The sequence below is a fragment of the Notolepis coatsorum genome, assembly GCF_963971535.1.
Source record: "Notolepis coatsorum genome assembly, chromosome: 9".
Lineage (NCBI taxonomy): Eukaryota > Metazoa > Chordata > Actinopteri > Aulopiformes > Paralepididae > Notolepis > Notolepis coatsorum.
Window position 1 is genome coordinate 75,404,989 of NC_140173.1, and position 12,500 is coordinate 75,417,488.

At 43.5% G+C, this 12,500-nt stretch overlaps 1 protein-coding gene across 1 annotated transcript in view; it reads right to left on the reverse strand.

Annotated features, from left to right (window-relative positions):
• ttc7a (tetratricopeptide repeat domain 7A) overlaps positions 1–12,500 on the reverse strand; it is a 109,136-nt gene that overhangs the window by 23,924 nt on the left and 72,712 nt on the right.

Sequence of the window (12,500 nt, forward strand, 5' to 3'; positions counted from 1 at the left end):
ACACACACTCACTGGCCTGGGCTTGACCCAACAAGACCGCCACCCATGTGTCAACAGTCAATAACACACACACACACACGCACGCACGCACGCACAACACACACACACACACACACACACACACACACACACACACACACACACACACACACACACACACACACACACACACACACACACACACACACACACACACACACACACACACACACACACACACAACACACACCACACACACACACACACACCCAGAGTAATCCAATCTCTGTGACACACACACCCATTCAGACAGAGAGATGGAGGGGTGTGGGGGGGAGAGGAAAGAAGGAGAGAGGGAAAGCTAATAAACAGGTGAAAGGGGGAGGATGGAAGAGAGAAGCAAATAGACAGAGAAGAAAGAGCCAGAGAAGAGAAAGCTGAAGAAAAAGCTCAAGATGAGCCACACTTGGAGGCACCAGCTAACTCCCTCTCTCTCTTCCTCCCTTTCTCTCTCTTTCTCCCCCCTCTCTTTCTCTCACTCTCTTACTCTCTTCTCCCTCTCTCTCCCTCTCTCTCTCCCTCTCTCTCTCTGGTTATCAGAGGTCTTGCTCAATAGAATATATTTCCCTGGTTGCTAGGCAATCCCATAAAGCAGAGAGAAGGAGCGAAGAGTTATAAATAATGTATTTGCATTATCTAATCAGCTGGCAACCACCCCCATCCACAGAGAGAAGAGAGGACGAGGGAAAGACAGAGAGAGAGAGAGAGAGAGGACGAGGGAAAGACAGAGAAGAGAGAGGAGACGAGCGAGAGAAGTAGAGGGAGAGAGAGGAGAGAGAAAGAAAGAGAGGGAGAGCCAGAGAGAGTGAGGTAGAGGGAGAGAGAGATAGGAGAGAAAGGGGGAGAGGGAGAGTGAGAGAGAGGTAGGTGAGAGAGAGGTAGAGTGAGAGAGAGGGAGAGAGAGGTAGGAGGAGAGAGAGAGGTAGAGGGAGAGAGAGAGATGACAGAGAATGTGAAAGAGGGGGGAGGGAGATGAGAGGAGAGAAAGATGAGGGGGAGGGGGAAAGAGTAAGAGATGAGGGGCATTTGATAATTGGAACAGGATAATTCAATAAGCAGAAGTCCTTGTCCTTGAGTGTGTATGTATGTATGTATGTATGTATGTATGTATGTATGTATGTATGTATGTATGTATGTATGTATGTATGTATGATGTATGTATGTATGTATGTATGTATGTATGTAGTATGTATGTATGTATGTATGTATGTATGTATGTATGTATGTAGTATGTATGTACTGTATGTATGTATGTATGTGTATGTATGTATGTATGTATGTATGTATGTATGTGTGACATGTGATGTTAGGGAGAAGTCTATTGTGTGTTGTGTGTGTGTGTGCGGTGTGTGTGTGTGTGTGTGTGCGTGTGTGCGTGTGTGTGTGTGTGTGTGTGTGTGTGTGTGTGTGTGTGTGTGTGTGTGTGTGTGTGTGTGTGTGTGTGTGTAGCTGACTCAGAGCAGCCCGTACATATAGAGCTGGGACATGGAGGATGTTGAGGAGTGGTTTGGATTAATTTATATCACAGCCTGGAGCAAGGAGAGGCCACAGCATAACACAACATAGCTAACCACACACACACACACACACACACACACACACACACACACACACACACACACACACACACACACACACACACACACACACACACACACACACACACACACACACACACACACACACACACACACACACACACACACACACACACACACACACACACACACACACACACACACACACACACACACACACACACACACACACACACACACCATGGTTCTACACTGCGTTCTCCCACTACCACACCTCCCCCATCCAAAAATACTCCACACCAGCTGATCGTCAGTGTGACTCACTGCTCTCTATCTATCTCTCTCTCTCTCTTTCTCTCTCTCTGTCTATCAGTCTCTCCAACACACATGCGAACATACAACTAACACAACCAAAGACACATACAGAGGATGTCATCTTGACAAGGTTCAGGCACACACACTTAGAGTGAGAGATGACAGAATAGGTGAGAGATAATAGAGAGAGGGGCAGACTGAGAGAGTGTGAGAGAGAGAGAAAGAGAGAGAGAGAGAGAGAGAGAGAGAGTGGCAGGATAGTGAGAGATAGTCATCTCTGTGGTGAATTCAAAAGGAAGGTAGTTTAAAATGTACCTGACTCATACTTCCCTTTGCCACTGCGTTCTTAGACCTGGGTGGGGCCAAAGTAACAGGGTCAGGGGACAGTGGTAGGCTACTAAAGATGTCTTTCCTAGTGTTTGACGTCATTAGGACTTCCTGGTCTATCCCAGCGTTAAACACAACATCCTGTTCAAAAATAAAAAAAAAACTTTAAAAGTGTCCTTAACCCTTTCACTGCCACACTACAAAGGGTAACACTTTCACTACCACACTACAGATTGCTTGATTGATTGAATGAAAACTTTATTAACAGATTGCAGAATGGGTACAATACAGTACGGCTCAATACACACAATTGTTAAGGGGATGCAGACCAGAGAAAGACTTTTGTCTTGTTTACATCAGGGTCCCCCATTTTCATTCATCGTAACATTATTTTATGACATACATGACATACAGATAAACAGTACTGTTACATCCAGACATTTATGACATACCAGATTTACAAATATACAGTACTGTTTAAGAGACAGAGTTTCTAAAAAGAGTATATACATTTGAGGGGGAAGAATGGAGGGGGTTGGGTGGGGGGGGGGGGGTGGATGTTTACAGGGGCCAGTTTCGAATTGCAGCCTCCCGTAGGTGCTCTTTGAGAGCGGTTTTGAAGGTGGGTAGGGATTCACATTTTCTTACGGCTGTGGGTAGGGTGTTCCACATTTACAGACGGTTAACCCCTTTCACTACCACACTACAGATGGTTCCTCCAAGTCTATGATGATACTGAGTGAATGTGGTGTCAGCTAATGTCAGATATGTGATACACTTCTGTGATAAGTTATTGTCAGACCTGAACTACAGAAACTGAACTAAGTAGCCAACATATTTCAAATCTTCTCACTGATGGACAGCTCCTCATTGTGTAAAATCAATGCAAAACACAGGAAAAGGCCATTTTTACAATAGGGGACCTCTAATCCTGGCTGCTATGGTTAATATTTCTTGCGATGCCTTTTGCACACCAATATCTACCACATGCAAACTTTCTCGTTCACATCTTTTCCATGTTCCACCTCACAGCAAACACATAATTTCTTTAGGTACAGATGGACCGACCAACCGACAAACCAACCTTCGCTAGTAGCTACTAGTTACAACTAAAAATAAACTGCAACAAAATCCCCAAAATGGATAGATTGATTCTAACCCTGTTTGTAATGTCTGGATGAAGTGGAAAACCAAAACAAGCTTGAAAAAACCCATTAGCTGTCAACTTCACAAGTGGGACAACAGGAGATTGAGATGGATTAGGGTGTAGTCAAAATAATCTCCCCTGTTCTCTCTCACCTGAGAAAACACACACACACACACACACACACACACACACACACCACACACACACACACACACACACACACACACACACACACACACACACACACACACACACACACACACACACACACACACACACACACACACACACACACACACACACACACACACACACACACACACACACACACACCCACAGTACATCTGCCCTGGTTGAAACCCGTGAGATGGACACTGCCAGCTGGCTGTGTTTCAACTGCTCACCCCTAGGGATTGGTACTGTGCTCCCATAGGCCAAATATGGAAGAGAGGAGCACCTCGTTCTACCCCACTGAGACCACGCACACACACACACTAGAATACATACATACTGTGGCAAATATCACCCCCTCTCTCATGGATATGTGAAGGATGGGAGATATTATTGCCACGGAAGGAGTAGAAACAATTAGGTAGCTGATTAGTACTGATAGAACACACCTGCGCATCATTAGTTCACCCACATCTCACGTGCACACACCCCAGACACACACACTACAAATCCACTAGGTTAGTCAGAAGTAAGTTGAGTGGAGGTGAGGTTGGAGTTGTTGTATTGAGATAGAGAGATTGAGATATTCTGAGTTGTGTGAGGTGAGAGGTAGTGAGAGGAGAGGTGAAGGCGAGAAGGTGTTCATTGTGTACTGGACCCTGGACTGGCTGAGAAACCCCCTGGTGTACTGACCCTGGACCGGACGACTACTCTGAGTATTGAACAATCCCTCTTTCTGTCGGCAGGCCTGTTTTGTGTTTTTGACCATCGGACTGTATTACGACCATTCTCTTGCCTAACAAACTGGATTCTGCCTTATTTCAATAAATATTCTTATTGATTGATATTGCTCTTGTGTGGACATTCGAATTTGTTTGTATTTGAACCGTGGCGAGTCTGAACCCCACCAGGCTTGTCACAATACATACATACATACATACACATACACACACACACACACACACACACACACACACACACACACACACACACACACACACACACACACACACACATTAGAACACATACTACACACATACATGTACACATACAGTATATGCACACAGATACACACACACAAATGAACACATACTAGAACACACACACACAGTGGAACACAAACAAGCTGAGAGCTAAAGCAGTAGCCTTATGTGGTAACTGTGTTTAAGTCAGAGTTATCACTATACGGAGACCAGTGCTGTGTGTGTGTGTGCGGGGGGGGGGGGGGGGGGGGGTTGTTGGTTAACACTTTCAGTGCCACCAGGTGGCGCCAGAGTTAGCGCTTGAATGCCACCATCCACTTTAATGTTAACGTTAATATCGCCTAATCTATGTTTTATGGCTATGTGTCTAATCTGCCCGTCGCTTATCAAAGAATCCTTTTCCAGTCAGTGCTGTCAAGGCAGATTGGTTTTTGATCGCTTCATTTCCGTTTGAGAGCATTTTGAAAAGCACCCGTTTTTAGGTAAAAAACAGCCCATTCTGGGCCATTCTGTGATAATCGTCTTTTACTGGAATATTCCAGAACGTTGATATTTGTCGGCCTATTTATGAATCGTTTTCAAATAAACGCTAGATGATCAATATTATACATACACGCACGCCCATTCGAGCCGCGCGCTGATAATAGCCGTGGTCATTTCCTCATGGATTTTTACAGTGAAACCGATAGAGGACATTTCACAAAACAGCTTATATCTTCATCAAAATGAGTCTGATTATCCTAACACTGATAACATAGATTCCTTACCTGACATCAGATGGTATCCAACTGGTATATTCCAATTCCTGATCACCATTCGAAAAAATTGATAAGTGTATAGATCTAACGTGATACAGTAGAATTCATGATCCGCGGCGCTCAGAGGATCCATAATGAACTGTGGTAACCCCGGCTGCATCAGTGAACTGGAAAATGTGGAGTACAGGATTTTTTTCTGACTAAGACGGGGAGGACGTGACCCTCTTTGCGCCGCCCCTGTGCCTCAAATAGATCCGCTATCAACTCTATCTTTAATCTTTCAAAATGTTCAGTTGCTATCGCTATTAGCTCTATCTTTAATCTTTCAAAATGTACAGTTGCTATTGCATGCACTCATCTGTGTTTCACCACACACATGAGTGCATGCTTACCAACTGTCCGTCTGCAACACTACTATCACCAACATCTAAGAAGGGAGATCCCCCCTTGAATGGCCCTTCTAAGGTTTCTCTCCTCCACACTGCCTGTGGAGCTTTTTTCCCTATTGTTAGGTTTTAGTGAGTTTTTCCTTACCTTCGCGTGGGGTATGTCTGGGAGTGCTTGCATTCTTTCATTTATTTGCATTCATCTAAAAATGTTTGGACCTTATGGTGTTCTTGTTCTGTTCTTGACTTATTGTTATGTTTTCTTCTTGACTTGTTTAAAGAAGACCTGTACGGCCCATGGGGACATTAACGTGTGTTGTCGGGCCCTATAAATATATTTGATTTGATTTGATTTGATTTTCCCCATCCATTTTCATTGAGTCCATTCCAAAATCCCTTATGTCATCTGGGAGACGATAGGGGGCTCTTTTTTCCACATCTGATCGCCGGCGGCTCTCGGGTAGACTAGGGTAGGCTCGCGTGATGCAATATGATTAATTAATTAATTAATGATCGCTAATTTTTTTTTTTTTTAAATCAGAGAAATCTCGTGAGTGGCTTTCAACGTAATATTAATAAATCCGAGAAAACTTGTGAGTGGCATAGAAAGTGTTAATGGGAGTCTTGGATTTGAGGATATCCCTCTCTAGTCTCTTTACCATGACAACAGAGAAAGTTCAGAGGTCAAATCTGCTGTGGTTAATCCACTGGATCAGCTGAGAGAGAGAGAGAGAGAGAGAGAGAGAGAGAGAGAGAGAGAGAGAGAGAGAGAGAGAGAGAGAGAGAGAGATAGAGATAGAGAGAATCTATACAGCGGGGGAGTGAGAGTGTTGAGTGGGGGAGTGAGGAGATCAGCTAGGATGAGAGAAGTGAGGGGGGAGTGATGAGAGAGAGAGAGAGAGAGGAGAGAGAGAGAGAGAGAGAGAGAGAGAGAGAGAGAGAGAGAGAGAGAGAGAGAGAGAGAGAGAGAGGGAGGGGGCCATTGTCTTTTGGCTTCCATAGCCATTGTTGTTGGCCCAGTTTAGACTAGGTGTCATAATGGAGATACAATATCCTCACCAGAGCATTTATCACAGAGTGCCCTGCTGGCTGCATGCTTATGTGTGTGTATTTGGAATGTGTGCAAGAGTGTGTGTACTTGTGAGGACCAGTACGTCATTTGGACATAAGAAGTGAGGACATTTGGGCGGCTAGGTGGCGTAGTGGGCAAGGCACTTGCCACCAATGTGGAAACGCTGGGTTCGCTTGTTCGAATCCAGCTCTCCACATTGTTTTCAGTTTGGCTGGTCGTCCGTACTAATACAATTGGCAGTATTAGAGGGTGGGAAACTGATGGGTGGGGATCGGGCGTTGTGGACAGCGACTCCTACAGGTCGGTTGGTGCGCCTGCGCAGTAGAATCAGGAAGTGTCGGGGGCAGCGTGAGCCTCCCACGCGTTACTCCTCGCCACTGAGAGATCGAGCTGCGCAGGTGAAAAGATGCGACTGCTGTTACCTCAAGTACCGGAGGGGACTTGTGCTATGTATGACTTAGTCCACATTGCAGCCGGCTTGTGGGAGGCAAGAAACAGCGTTCGTGACAGGGGAGGGTTGAAATGGATGATACGAAATTGGGATGGGAGAAAAATATAGAAAATGGGAGAAAAAGTGGATCAAAAAAAAGAAGTGAGGACATTTTGGAAACAGGAACATTTTAGGGGCTATAGGTTCAGCATTAGAGTTGGAGTTAGGTATATATTAGAGGGGGTTAAGACTAGGGTTAGGGAATGAATTTACCCTTAATTTAAAAGCAGAGTCCCGATTAAATGGTGCATTTATATAGCGCTTTTATCCAAAGTGCTTTACAATTTGTTCCTCACATTTGACCCATTCACTCACACATTCACACACCGACGGCGGAGGCAACCATGCAAGGTGCCAACCTGCATTGCTCAAGGACATTTCGACACGCTGCCCGGGAATCGAACCAGGAGCCTCCGGATTACCAGAAGATTGCTCTACCTCCCGACCCACTGTTGGCCAGCTACAATATGGCTACACCTTTGACAAAGGAAGCCATGTCTAAATAAATTGTTTTTTTTTTTATCATCATAAGTCAATGCTGAGCAAAACCCAGGAAATGTGCAGCAGCCAGTCATTTCCCCATTCTCTCTACCCCCCCCCCCCCCCCCTCTCTCTCTCTCTCTCTCTCTCTCTCTCTCTCTCTCTCTCTCTCTCTCTCTCTAACACACCCACAATACAAAACAAATAGGGAGGTGTAGTCTGACGTCACTTTAGTTTCCCGTGAGGTCCACCAGTATAGGGATTTATCATTGGGAAAATGTATTATCGGCTATTGTAATAATTCTGTCTCATAAACATTGGCAAGCTTTCCATTTTTGCACAAAATGAGTTCCCTTCTATCACTAACATTATTGTTTAACCTCTTCCACCCGTGCGGTCCATCGGCGGACCGCAAATGACATCATGTCATAAATCAATATCTCCAGACTGTTTCTCAAAAGTATTGTTTTTTTCGTCAAACGTATTCAAGTATAAACATCATAACTATGTCACAACAGCATTTATATGCTGAAATACATTCACTGAGGTCCATAGATGTCCCTAGATACCAAGAATATGCAAATGGACCTTGTAGAAGTGGAGCAATATTCCATTTACTTAGGTATGTATTTTTAGGCGGATTTTCAGAAAATAGGGCTTGGGCCTAAGAGGTTAAGCATTTTTGGTTGAAATAAAGGTAGTTATAATGTTTTTAATTTGTCGTTAAAAAATAACTACACTTACCAGTAGTGCTGTTGCCTAATACACGTCACGGCCAGTTGCGCTGATACTAAGCTAACAAACGTTAACGTTAACTTTACCCATAGCTAATGTTACCTAGCTAAACGTACTAGACGTTAGCAATGTCTACTGTCGTGTCCATAAGTTCCCTGGCAGCATACTTTGTTGGTGAGGACAAAAGTAAACAAAGAGGAGAGAACCATTTTAAATCGGGGAATGTAGAGGCGCTTTTGTATGCAGAGCTTACCGGATCGGTCAGGGCCAGCATGAGAGACAGAGTCTATCATGTTTCGGTGAGTGTAGAAAGGTTTGCAATCCGTGTAACTTGCGTGTGTTGTGGAATATTTTAAATAATAATATATATATAACGTTACGCTCTCTTGTCATGTTGATGAGACAGAAAGGCCACTGTTGCACAGCCTTAGCACTGTTGCTGACTCAACCGGTGTGTTTGTTTGCTTGACTGTACAGGCTGAGAGAAATAAATAAATCTGTGTTCAACAAAGCGGAGTCCTGGCTGTCCCTTGCATAACTGAAACACAACGCAGAACCATTTACACCGGTCACACTTGGCTACCAACGTTGCGTAAAAAACAATAACGTTATAAACTATATACACAATATGTACAAAGAAATTATTTACATTAGTATTTACAGTGATATAATATGCAGCGAATTAACGTTATACGATTTAAATTATAAATACAAATATGGTAACATGGTTCATCAGAGCACTCGTGTGTGTTGGGTCAGGGTGACTAAAGCCAGGAGTCTAGGCTGTGATGACGTCAGTCAGCAGCGCCAAAGTTAAGTGTAGTTTTTCAGTGAACGGAAACATAAACGTTGTTATTTAGCTACAATTGTGATTTTTCTCTTCATGTTGAGCGATATAGATTGTGGATGAATACACACAGAAAAGTACACCATGCCAATGTTCATGCTTTATTTGTTTCCCCCGTTCCGTTGATGTGTTATATACAGTAGCTGTCTGCAGAGTTACAAAGCCCAAAGTCCAGCCAACGGGAGTCATTCTCTTCCTGAACTGCCTGAAACGCCTCGTTTGCAGACCAGCCTTTCCCTTGCTAGAATGCCTAGTTTTTAGTCCAGCCTTTGAATGAATGAATGAATGAATGAATGAAAACTTTATTAACAGATTGCAGAATGGGTACAGTACAGTACAGCTCAATACATACTGTTACAAAGGATCAGATTAAACCGAATATATATATTTATTGATTGATATATATTGCATAGTATTTGTATATCGTTTGATATCCCTTGTATATTCCTTGTACATATACACGGAATATCCCTTTAGCCTAGTGCAGACCATAATATTTCATTCTCCTATTGGACAGCGGTCCACAGGCGCCGGGGCCGTGCCTCCAGAGTCAGGTTCAAAGCCACCGTCAAGACATGTCTGTACATGCCCGGCCTTGCCCAGGGATACGAGACAGAAATGAGGTTGGCACTAGATTGTTCGCCGTGCATATAAATATGGCGCAGGTGAATACAGAAGTAGAGTTACCCAATAAGTTGAAGCCTCACCCACGATACTCCGTGCGGTGAAGTATGGCCTGTTTGGCCCCAAAATAGAGCATTGAGACCACGTGCGAATTAATAACTGAATTGTCAGAGTTTGGCGCTATACCGTCGAGTGCGACATATTTCTATTAAGTCAGTAATAGTCTATTTGTGTATAGTGTATCGTGCGGCTAAAGTTCTACAGTGACCAGCATCACCAACGCTTCCTCGTACCAGCTAGAGTGCTTATCCAGGCTGGGCTGCTTTCATGGCGCTTTCACCCGAGGAGACCTAGACGAGAACCGTGTGGACATGTACACTGGATTAATCTACCCGACGACTACATAGCCCTTTGCGGCTGGATTATATTTGTTTTGGTCCTGTGATTTATGGAGCGGAGAATCGCCGACGCCTACACGTGTTGGATTTACCCTGTGAGGAGACCAGTCGAGTCTGCGCCTCAGAGAGCCTGAGGCCGGCTAGCTTTCTTCACTGTGGAGCTACAGTCTACGGAGAACAGCTGTATTCGTCTGTGGATCAAGAGACTATTGCACCGTCTCCTGTACTTGGAGTCTCCTTAGTCATCGTTGACCAGACTCTCTACTACCGACAGATCCTCTACCCCTGCTGGCTTACAACCGGGGGGACCCTTCCAGTATCTCCCGCTATATATTACTAGTGTACCATAGATATAATTCCCTAAGATTCAGGTTGTATAATTACCTCCTGCGTAACCAGAGAATGGACATTCATTATTGATTTGCCTACGCACATTCCTTTGCCTTATAAGCGCATCCAAAGTAAAATAGAGAAGTATATTATGTACCTTTTGCTGCAATAAATACTTGATTACACCTTTGTGTGGAACCGGTTCATTGTGGGAAGTGTTCATCATATTTATATATCATGTACTGTATGGCCAGTAATTAAAGTACATAAAGCGGTAGTGGTTTAATGATACCATACTTATCAATACAGTCAGGGAATTGTACCCCTCAGTTACACATACAATACATCCCTTTCCTTCTGTTACATGTCTACGTCACTACTGTATGTAACACAATAGTATTACAATGATATTCTCTGGTCTTGACTTCCGTGTCTCCGTTTTAAAGATGGTGGCTCGCTCGTAAACGCTCTCTTTTTTTCACCTAAGCGGTTAACTAAAATCAGTTTCTGACAACATTTTAGGGCGAGAAATAGGATATGCAATTGCTGGATCTTCATTCATAATTGATCTGCAATGCCTAGTTTGACAGTTTGATCATAATTGATCTGCAATGCCTAGTTTGACAGTTTGATCTGAAGTTCGTGAGCTAGACGCCTCTGCTCGTGCGTGCATGGGGGTGGGAAGCAGCAGTTTGTCTGCATGTAAAGAGACAGGAGCCAAAACAGCCTGTTTCAGACTGAGTTAGCCTGAGTTTGACCATAGAAAAGCAAGTGCTTATTATCTGGTGTTGTTCTGTTTATTATTATTATTATTATTATTATTATTATTATTATTATTATTATTATTATTATTATTATTATTATTATTATTATTATTATTATTATTATTATTATTATTATTATTATTATTATTATTATTATTATTCCTGTATTATGTGCTGTCATGTTTTGTTTTATATTCTATGTAAAAAAATAAATAAAAACAAGCAAGTGCAACTCCATCTCTCTCCCCATCTTTCTCTCCCTCGGAGTGCCTGAGGTTGTCGCTAAAATGAGAATGCTCTGTCTTCTGTGGGAGCGAGATCACAATGAATGTGATTTGACCGCCTAATTCTTATGCACGTATTATTAATATTCATACTGGTTTGAATAATGTGATGGTATTTAAAAAAAATTGCTGACCGAGAGTTTTGTGAGAAAGGAATTAAATATAGGCCGGTTGTGATAAAAGCTCTGGCTAATAATTGAAGGTTTACAGTAGTCAATGGAAGGTCACAAGTATAGTAATACGAGTATGTGTGTGTGCATACGTGCATGTGTCTGTGTTTGTCTTCAGATAGGCTAACCAGTTCTCCAGTTTGTCTGGTATGTCCAGTGGATAAGTTTAAGTTTAAGCTTATTCGGATCCCCATTAGCTGTTACAAATGGCAACAGTTACTCTTCCTGGGGTCCTAGGCATCTTTAAGCCTATACCTCATTTGTGTGTGTGTGTTGTGTGTGTGTGTGTGTGTGGTGTGTACCCCTGAACGTGTATCCCTGCTTGTGTGTGTGTGTGTGTGTGTGTGTGTGTACACTTGAATGTGTATCCCTGCCTGTGTGTGTGTATCCCTGAATGTGTATCCCTGCCTGTGTAGTGTGTGTGTGTGTGTGTGTACCCCTGAACGTGTATCCCTGCCTGTGTGTGTGTGTGTGTGTGTGTGTACCCTGAACGTGTATCCTGCCTGTGTGTGTGTGTGTGTGTGTACCCCTGAACGTGTATCCCTGCCTGTGTATGTGTGTGTGTGTGTGTGTACCCCTGAACGTGTATCCCTGCCTGTGTGTGTGTGTGTGTGTGTGTGTGTGTACCCCTGAACGTGTATC